Here is a 10,990-nt window from a genome sequence, read left to right on the forward strand (position 1 = left end):
CTGATTTGAGACTCTTTAGTGTTTAGAATAAGTCTTACAATAATAATTATTACATCTTCTGGCCATATGTTCTTGTTTATTACAAATATGGCGGCCCGGCATCGCCAGGTGGTTAAGAAACTCGACTCGTAATCCGAGGGTCGCAGGTTTGAATCCTCGTTACACCAAACATGCTCGCCCCTTCAGCCTTTGGAGCGTTATAATGTTTCGGTTAATCCCACTATTCGTTGGTAAAAGAGCAGCCCAAGAGTTGGCGGTCGGTGGTGACGACTAGCTTCCTTACCTCTAGTCTTGAATTGCTAAATTAGGGACGGCTAGCGCAAATAGCTCTCGTGTAACTTTGCGCGATATTCAAAAACAAAGAAAAACAATAAATACAAATGTAGCATTTAAGTTCAGGGCAATCGCGGAAAAGATGACTTTTCTCATAAATATAAATTCCATATTTTGTGTTCGTCGTTATGTTTAATGTTGTAATAATGAATACGACAAAAGGTATCACTTAGTTTTACCGTATACGGTAATAACGATTTGTCTGGTGGGAACACCACTCAAAATATTCAAGTTCATATGTACACTTCCTTAGTTTTCTTCCAGTGCCTTTTTACTGTTTCTGTTTTGTCGGAGTTGGCCTCCAAATTCCTCAATCTTTTTAACTATCTGGTCATCGTCAATATATGGTGATACGTTGAATATAGACACTGTCACCACTTTATTCACAGTTTAACCCGTTGGTAATAATGTTTCCCCACATTTAATACCCATATCTATACATATTTTTGCATTCGATAGTTCCTTAAACATAATTTCATACCTCTCAGGTTTCTGAACTGTCCATTGTATATTACCAACTCTGTATAACAGTTCTACTGTGTCCACCATTTGTTCACTTTATAGCGCCCCATGGCTGAAAGGGCGAGCACGTTTGGTGCGATGGAGATTCGAACCCGCGACCCTCGTGTCCTTAACGTTAGAACTCGCCACTCCAGAAAAGGTATGTCTTGCTCCTAAGCGAGCGCTCTACCATTTGAGATACATCAACCTTTTCGAACTTTTTCTAGTATAATAGTTAATGGTCATAAAATTTGGCCACTTTTAAACCATGGAGGTACATTAGATCTGGTTTAACAAGTGATAAAAACATAGTTACCGGATGAACGTCAGGTTAGGTAACACCCAGACAAACCCTATTTCAAAAGTAAGGATTCTAATGATTCGTTTCATGGTTCACTTATTACTATAAAATCTTTATAAGATATTTGAAGTAATAAAATACGTAACGTCCCTTTCTTCACCTAAAATATGATCAGTTTATCATAAAACAAAGTCATGAGTCTAACGATAAAAGTGAGTTAATATAAAATAAAAGAATATTTCTGTCACATAGAACCAGCATTTCAAGGTTTGTTAGTAAATGTTATGTTTCTAATGCAGCATATCTTCATCTTTATTAACGTCTTTATTTGTGTAAAACGTTATCAAACAAAGATTCTTCAATCTCCAAGTACACCTGTGTGAAAGATTTGATAAAATAAGTACGATTCCTTCAAGAAGACTTTTGTATCAAATTATTTATCAATTTATTTCCCAATCTGTTATTGTTGAACAATTCTTAACATTATTGAATCGTGAATCGTGATACAATAGAAACTTTTGTATCAAATTATTTATCAATTTATTTCCCAATCTGTTATTGTTGAACAATTCTTAACATTATTAAATCGTGTATCGATTTTATTTGCAATATATATTTATTTACACAAAGATTCATTTGTTCGTTCAATTTTACTTAAAACAGAATTCACTACATATTGTTCCCCGCTCGTAAGGTGGTAAGTCTACGGATTTACAACACTAAAATTAGGGGTTCGATTCCACTCGGTGGACTCAGCAGACAGCTCGAGCTCGCTGTGGCTTTGCTACAATAAAAACACACACACACTCATCACTTATAATCGCCACATCTAACTAATATGTTAAAACAGTTCAGACCAAGTATAAGCTACATAACTATCACCATGTTTATAGACATTTCTATACAATGTTTTTTGAAAGCGTTGACGATTTAACTGCTGTAATAACATCAGGAGTTTTACAAAAGTTGATTTACTTCTCGTGGTTAATGTTGCCCCTGTTGTACTACTTTCCTGCTTAACGTTATACAACACACCTGCTACAAATATAACAAAACTAAATTATTGTGGTATTTAATACATTATAGTGGTAAGATGACTCGTATCAACTTCATATATGTATTAAATTTTAAATTATTTATTGAGGTTTAAAACTAAAAGCTACATCTAGAACATAAAACTTTATCATTTATATGTTATTGAAGAAAATATAGAAGACAAACCATGGTTATATATAAGTAAAACAATGACCATATAGAACAGATAAGTATATGAACTTCTGTAACACCATCCATATATATTTGTACAACAAATCTAACTGGTTATGTTTCCTCATGGAGTTTCCTGATATTATATTTCTGTTATTTAACAGAGACTTATATCATTCATGTTCATGAAGTTAGAAGATATATCACAAAGTAAGATATAATTTTCGTGTTCGTTTGGTGCCATTTGGGTGTTACCTGTGTTAACTATTACTAACTTCGAAATGATGGACTATATAACATCTTGATCTAGTTTCTATCAACAAATAATAGAATTAACCATCACGTTATAACGCTCCCACGGCTGAAAAGTTGATCACGATCGGTGACAGGACGTGAACCCGCGTCCCACTTGTCGCTATTCGATGGTTTCACCACCAGGCCATTCCATGGCCCTTGAAAATGAACACGTGTTTTTATACGTACTTATGTGTTTATGTAGATAAAGTGTTGTTGGTGTTAAAGGTCTGGGTATCCTATGTTAAGAAAATCTTTTTCAGTCTTCTTGAGTGGTTGATAAAATGGTGAAATTAAAATCAAATCTCCATAAGAAGCAGTCTATTAAAGTAGAACCATAAGATCTATGTGAATAAAATATTGTAGGACTAACTAGCTGTACAATATATTGTACTGAAAGCTAACATGGATCAGTGAGAGTCTATTTAAAGTGAGCAGGTGTATTTGGAGATTGAGGAATGGTTGTTTGATAACGTTTTACAGAAATAAAAACATGGTAGTAAAGAAGAAGATATGCTGCATTAGAAACATTACATTTACATACAAACTTTAAAATGTTGGTTTTATGTGACATAAATATTATTTTATTTTATATTAACTTACTTTTATCGTTAGACTCATGACTTTGTTTTAAGATAAACTGATCGTAATTTGGGTGAAGAATGAAGAAAGGGACGTTACGTATTTTATAACTTCAGATATTTCATAAACGATTCAGTAGAAACCTTATATGTGAAAGAGGGCTTGTCTAGGTGTTACCTAACCTGACGTTCACCTCGTGACATACTTTTGTTACATTTGTTAAACCAGTTCTAATACACTTTAAACGTGACATTAAAAAAAAAAAATCTATATATAGGTATTAATTAAGTATTGTACTCCTATATTTTTAAACGAAGGGGACGTAGCTCAAATGGTAGAGCGCTCGCTTAGCATGTGAGAGGTACCGGGATCGATACCCGGCGTCTCCAATTTTTCCCTTTTCGAAAGGTTCTACAGTAACTAAACTTACATTCAGTGAAAAATATCTATCAATAACGAGTTGCATATTAATAACTTACTTCATTTGTCTTATGTTGGAGTAATTTATTCTATTCAAGTGCCAATATTTTATCCATACATGATGTCTGACGATGACCGAAGAAGGTCGTGAACATTGTTTGCTCCTCTGCATAAAAATTTTCTCAACCCAAACCAGCCCTTTTTACATATATATTTTTCAAACATAAAGTCTGATGTGAGTGTCTTTCAAGCCCTAAAGATTATATTATTTCGTTAAAATTATATATAAAGCTGTTTAACTTGATACTAAAATCCTGAGAGCTTGATGATTTGTGTCTTTAACTGATAGCTAGACCAACATGTTTCGTATTATTTGTGAAATTAAATTACAATATAACTTACATAACATAATCAGTTATCTTTCTTAACCCTGTCCTACTCGTGTTATTTTTACTTTATAAAATACTTGGATATTGATGTTCAAACTTTGGTATCAGTGAGCTTTGACTAAAACTGTTATATCATTAGATGACTTAGGCACTCCAAAGAAACATCTCAACTTTACCTGTCAACCAGTAGAGAAGATGGAAGAAACAAGACAAGTTGACATATTTGTATAATAACACAAACCATGAAGAGGGGTATTCGGCAGAAATATATTTGGTGTTTGTTACCATGGTTACACCACATTAGAACTCAGCTAGTCCTTGATCCATTTTGTACTAAGGTATTTTTATATTTGCATATATTATGTGCGATAATAAATACACACACTAATATTAGTGAAGAAAGTTATAATTCATTTTTTTTGTACTTAAACGTATTGATGAGAAATGGAACGTATGTGATTAATACATTTAAAACATTACAGATGGTTATTCGTTATGATAATCTTGTACTAAACGTTATGTACATGTTTTGTTAAGAATTTATTATTAACTTACGGCCCTCCGCTAGTATAGCGGTATGTCTCCTGATTTACAACGCTAAAATCAGGGGTTCGATTTCCGTCGGTGGGCTCAACAGATAGCCTGATGTGGCTTTCCTCTAAGAAAACACACATTAGCTTATGACGTATATACAAATCTGTTTTCAGGCACATGATGAAGATATGCCTGACTTTCGAGAGACGTTGCAGAGTAAGGTAAAGGACTTCCCGAAACATTGAAAGGTTCGAAAATACAATGACAACTATATTACTCCCAAATTCATTAAACGATTCGAAGATATACCAACAACGCTTTGTTTGTTTTACAATTTAAAAAATCTAAATAATGGGCTCTGATGAGCCCTCCGCTTGTACAGCGGTATGTCTACAGATTTACAACGCTAAAACGAGTGGATCGATTTCCCTCGGTGGGCTGAGCAGATAGCCTGATGTAGCTTTGCTATAAGAAAACACACACAAACACTGTCTAATGATAGTGACATTTTCACTCTTAAGCTTTGGGAAGTATCCCTAAGAACGTTTACAAATTATCATATAAAATATAAAGATACAATACGTCCTTGGAATTACGTTAAGCGTTTGTTTGAATTTCTTACAGAGAGTCCTGTTAGTATTACACAGTTTAAATTAACCATGGGATCTGGATGTTTCAACATAAACAAATTTCTACAATCGATTGTATTTTATATCAGGGATGGCCAAACTTGCTTAACGTAAGAGCCACATACGATAAACTTCAGATGCTTGAGAGCCGCAAGACATGAACAATGTTTCTCTTGTAACAAAGCCACATCGGGCTATCTGCTGAGCCCACCGAGGGGAATCGAATCCCTGATTTTAGCGTTGTAAATCCGGAGACATACCGCTGCACTAGCGGGGGGGCGACATGAACCAATATTACACACACGTTTTTATTGTTACATGTACATTTTGTGACATAACTTTTGTATAAATATTAATAAATACATGTACGTAATAATATTTATTAATGTATGTAGGTTTTAAACTGTTAATTTGTATTAATTTTTATAACAATAACAAAGTATACATATACATACCAAATGTTTTCAAAATTCTGGCTGATTATTGTTTTAACTATATTGAGCGTTTTAATACGGTGATGAACTAGGGAAACTTCTAAGAAAAATATGCAAATTTGCATTTCACATTTTAGTCTTATCATAATATTTTCCCGACACAAACATACATTGATACAATTATCAGGCTACTTACTACTAGTTGAGACCTTGTGAGTTTTGACCTTGGTTGTGAGTCGGTGAAATTTCGGCTCATATATTGTCTAGGCTGTACGAATTAGCTACCTCAGGTGTTGATTTGTAAGAAATGCACCATGCTTCGACTTCACAAACTTCATTACAGAGTACAGTGATTCACAGCACTATAATGTGCTGAAAATTGAGATGAGTCGCACACTGATTTTTTCCAGTTCAGGATATTTTATTTCTAAAACTTGCTTCAAGAACTCAATTGCAGAATAGGATTTATGAGTCATCTTTAGACCCAAGTCCTCCTGTAGTTCTATTAGTTCCATTTCCACACCAAATGATTATGTAACCAGATGTTCGAGAATTGGACAACCATCATTAATAACATCAACCATGAATGAATTTACAAGAAAGGCGAAGCAGGTCTTCAGCTTCTGCAAGTCCTCAAACCTGTCTAGGAAGTTATCAAACAGTCCTTGTAAGTTATCGTCGTATTCTTCTAGTTTGTGGTCTTTTATTTCAATAGCAGGAAATTTATTTACTCTCCTTTTAAGACTAGGAAAGTAACTGAAGTTTCTTGACAATATGTCTCTTTGAAAAAGTCTTATTTTATTCTGAAAGCTGAAAATTGTCTGAGTAAGACCAGAAACAATCTTATCCTTCCCCTGGAGTCCCAAGTTCAGAGTTTGTAGATGATTCATTATATCAGTAAGGAACATTAGATCTTGCATACATTCATCATTTCCCACTTGAGGATAGAATATGTTCTTTTCTTCAAGAAAAGTAATAATAGGCTCCAAAAGATCCACAAACCTATTTAAGACATTATTGGTTAACAGTCACCTCACAATGCAGTTTCTGTTATTTATATGTGGAGAAATTATTAAATCCTGGGTGAATCCACTTTAAGAGTTAATATCCCGCGATAAATCGTGTTTATTTTGTACTACTTAAAAATAAAACAAACACTTCTGAGTTATGTTATTAAATTATGTGAACATTTTTTTTACTTCAACAGTTTTAACAAGTTAGTTAACCCTGTTACCCGCTGATTAATATTTATAAATGTCTGCTTTTTTGTATAATTGTTCTAATCGTCTGTAACAATAAAAACGAAATATGCAGCTCTACAGTTTTCTGGACTTAATTAATTCATTTTCTCTCATAAAACAATTTTTTAATCTTAATAAATATCCTTACTGTACGACTTGAGTAAAGTTGTCCAATTTTTGTTTTATATAACCATCTTCACTTTTATTGGGAATAGATAAATAAAAATGAAAAGAAAAACATTTTCTTTTCTGCGAATTATTTGAGAAATAAGCGTTATTTTGGTTTAGTGTACATTATATTTGTTTGTTTTGAAGTGAAGCACAAAGCTACACAACAGGTATGTCTGCTCTGCCCACTAAGAGTACAAAAACTCGGTTTCTACCATTGTAAGTCCACAGACACATCGCTGGAAAGCTATTGTACAGTTTCGACAGCGAGTGTTCGTACCCCTACGTCGTGAGTAGTTTTTTCCTTATAACTTAGAAAGTAACATGACTAGGATAATGAAAATGTAGTGTATTATAAATAGTATACTAACACACATCTACACAATTTTTTATGTAAATTGAAAGACAAATAATGTGTTTATAAACAAATAACCAAACATAGGAGGGGCAGAAATTGTTCGTGCGTCTACTTTAATGGTCAGTTGTGTAACCTTTTAGGTGAATTACTTGGCGCAATCTTTACTCATAGTTCTCCATGATCGTTTGACAGTACTCGACTGGCATTTTCTTCCATTCTTCTTTGCAGAAGGTCTCCAACTCTTGCAAGTTTTTCGAATGACGCTGATGAACCCTGGTCTTCAACTCATGCCAAACGTTTTCAATTGGGTTGAGATCGGGTGACTGCGATGACTACTCCAGAACGCTTATATGGTTCTGCTGCAACCAGAATTGCACATAGTTCAATGTGTGCTTTTGGGTCATTGTCGTGCTGGAAGATACAACGACGCCCAAGCCGCAAGTTCCGAGCATCATTCTTGATATAAGTGCCTAATATATCAATGTGCTCTTCTTTTTTCATGATTCCGTTGACGCGGTGACGGCTGCCTACACCAGAAGAGCTGAAGGAACTCCATAGCATGATCGAGCCACCTCCGTGTTTAACTGTAGGGACGGTGTTCTTTGGAAGATTTCATTCCTCCTTCTTACGGAAAATATAGCGAACATCATTGTGTCCGAAAAACTTGATTTTAGTCTCGTCTGACTTTTCCAATAGGTAAAGGGTTTATCTACATGCTTTCTTGCATACATCAATCGTGCTTCTAAATGAACAGGCTTTAAATATGGAGTTCTACGAGGACGACATGCTTTGAACCCAGAAGAGCGTAACATGTTCGTAACTGTAGAGGTGCTTACTTCAACCCCATTTTCCCATACCAGTTTCTGTGTGTCATTACGTGCTAAACGAGGGTTCCTACTAACTTCTCTGAGAACCTTCCTCTTGGTTCTCTGGAATTTTGGTGGGGCGTTCGGAACGAGGGAGGTTGGCAGTTGATCCTGTGAGCTTAAACTTGGCAATTATGTTTTGAACAGTAGATTTCGGCACATTAAGTTGTGTAGCAATACCGGAAATAGACACTCGAGACTTGTATTTCACAATAATTCGGTGTTTTAAATCACTGGACAGTTGTTTCCTGTTCGCCATGATGACCAAACAGATAATGACGGAGACGGCGCTGAGTTGCCGGAAGTACATTTTTTTGCTGGCTAAATTCTAATAATTATGAACCAAGTGTCTAGTTCTGGAATGGTATAATGTAGTTTATTCGCCAAACTAAACAAAATTTTGACGGGAATATAAGTTTTTTTCACACGTTCTGTAATGTACGAACACTTTCTGTTCCTCCTATTTTTGGTTATTTGTTTATAAACAGTTTATTTGTATTTTAATTTACATAAAATTTCATTTAGATGTGTGTTAGTATGATATTTATAATATATTATACTGCTATTAACCTACTCGTGATACTTTTTAAGTTATGAGCAAACAACCACATTATTGTATCTCAGAACGACTGGTATGGGTATTAACTCTATATATTGTAAAATTCCTTGATCTTTATATAAGTTTTGTTTGTAATTTTTATTAATTTTGTTTGTTGGTTGGTGTTGTTTGTTAAATCTTTATTAATGAATAATGATCGCAGTACACTGCATTGTCATGGTTTCTGAAATGTTCTTAAACTAAGGTCATATCTTTAACTACTTTTAATAAGCAGCAATATTTGGTTTCATGAAGGTGGGTAGAGCAAGTTTGTACCTTGGGCTTTCCATTTTCTAACTCAACTTGACAGGTAATATGTTATAATTAACACTTTATGAGACAGTACAAAAGTGATAAAGAAAACTGTGTGGTGGTTCACTGTGTTGAAGACTTGGCAGGTTTGTATTTTTCATATTCTTGATTTTATAATTTGTTTCCATTTATTTCTAAACCATTTTATAAATGAATTGAAGCTATTCGTTAAAACTGTCTAGAGATCATTATATTATCTAAATAATGGAATTTATTTAAAATCCAGAAGTAATGAAACATGCTTCCCATGAACTAACTACCAAATAGTACAACAAACATTTTGATTTTTGTTAAATTTGTTGATGCAGAGATCTATTTAGATCTTCGGAGAAGATAAAGTTGATTAACAACTACAGATTGTTGTTGTTGATGTGGTATTGCGTGATGTTACATGGTGATTTATAAGGAAACATTCCAAACTCAGATACTTGTCCAACATAAACAGTTAACCAGTAAACATGGTGACTGAACAGCTTCCTTACATCATTAGCTGGAGGACAATACAGTTTTTAAAAAGTATATTTGTCTATCATGATATAATCTAAAACATGTACACATCTTAACTCACATGTTTTGATAATCACATACTATACAGAAACACACTTTTCTTTTCATCAATCTCATTGGATTAATTTCACTTAAAAAGTGCCAATGTATTTAAAGTTTTGCACATTAGAAAAGGAAACAACACTTTGTTAATTATAATTAATGATGGATTACAGAGGCATAAGTTGTAGTTAGTAAAGTGTTAACTTCAACTTAATAAAAACTATTAACACTGATAATGTTAGATAGGTGTAGTATTTTATTTTAAAAAAAACAGTTATAGGTAGAAACGTCTTCTCATTTAATATTCTCAACTATATATAAGTTGTATTCACCATAGAAAAGTGTTCTCATATCTCAAATAAACATAAGCAGAAAATGTGTGTTTCTGAAATTTTCCAGCAGACATAAACATAAAACAAACATCCAGACCTGTACTAAAAGGAACAAAGTAACTCATGTTTACCATACTTAACACTCGCTTTATGAACTATAAACTGAAAAACAAATTGGCTAAATTATGTTGATTACAGGTGTCTGAACCAGTTGGGTGTTACCCAATTCGTATCAATTATTTCATTTTATTCCAGCCACCAGCTGGATACATGTACATTCATAACCTATTACAAACAGACAGTATAACTGACAATATCTATATGTAAGATGTTGGTTGGTTAAAGCAATGAACCGAGATCTTGTTCGGTAAAACATGTAAATATGAGAGTTACATTAATATGAAGTTTTCACATTAAAGAAATCGATACAACAGTAACTAATGATAGTCAGGTCTAGTATACTGTAACAAGAACAGATATGACAAAAACAAGTATAGTTCTACTGAGATAATAATTGGCGTATCTGAAGAAGTACTGTCTCAAATCTTACTTCAAGGTTCAGGATAGTCTCAAACAATGTTTTATGTAATAAAACTATTTCTATATGTAATTTTATTTGATAATAAAGAAGTGAAAAATGAAATCGAATGAAAGCTGATAAATAGCATAAAATCTTGTCAGATCTGAAAACAACTAAAACTTAATTGCAACATGATGGATGATAAAATCAGTTTTAAGAGTTAATAATAAATTAACTGACGTGGCAATAGCTTACCTTTTTATCGTCATTGATATCATTACTTAATACTAAATAAACCAAATTTAGCTCTAAACACCTTACCCAGTTGATGTCATGGTTTGGTTGGTTTTTGGAATTTCGCACAAAGCTACTCGAGGGCTATCTGTGCTAGCCGTCCCTAATTTAGCAGTGTAAGACTAGAGG

General features: G+C 33.6%; 1 non-coding gene across 1 annotated transcript; it reads left to right on the forward strand.

The window, feature by feature from the left end:
- The first annotated feature begins 3,533 nt into the window (after positions 1–3,533).
- Positions 3,534–3,606, forward strand: TRNAA-AGC (transfer RNA alanine (anticodon AGC)). Its single transcript has one exon. It is a non-coding gene; the product is annotated as a tRNA-Ala (tRNA).
- The last annotated feature ends 7,384 nt before the right edge of the window (positions 3,607–10,990 follow it).

This window comes from Tachypleus tridentatus, chromosome 6 (assembly GCF_004210375.1).
Source record: "Tachypleus tridentatus isolate NWPU-2018 chromosome 6, ASM421037v1, whole genome shotgun sequence".
In the NCBI taxonomy this organism is placed as follows: domain Eukaryota; kingdom Metazoa; phylum Arthropoda; class Merostomata; order Xiphosura; family Limulidae; genus Tachypleus; species Tachypleus tridentatus.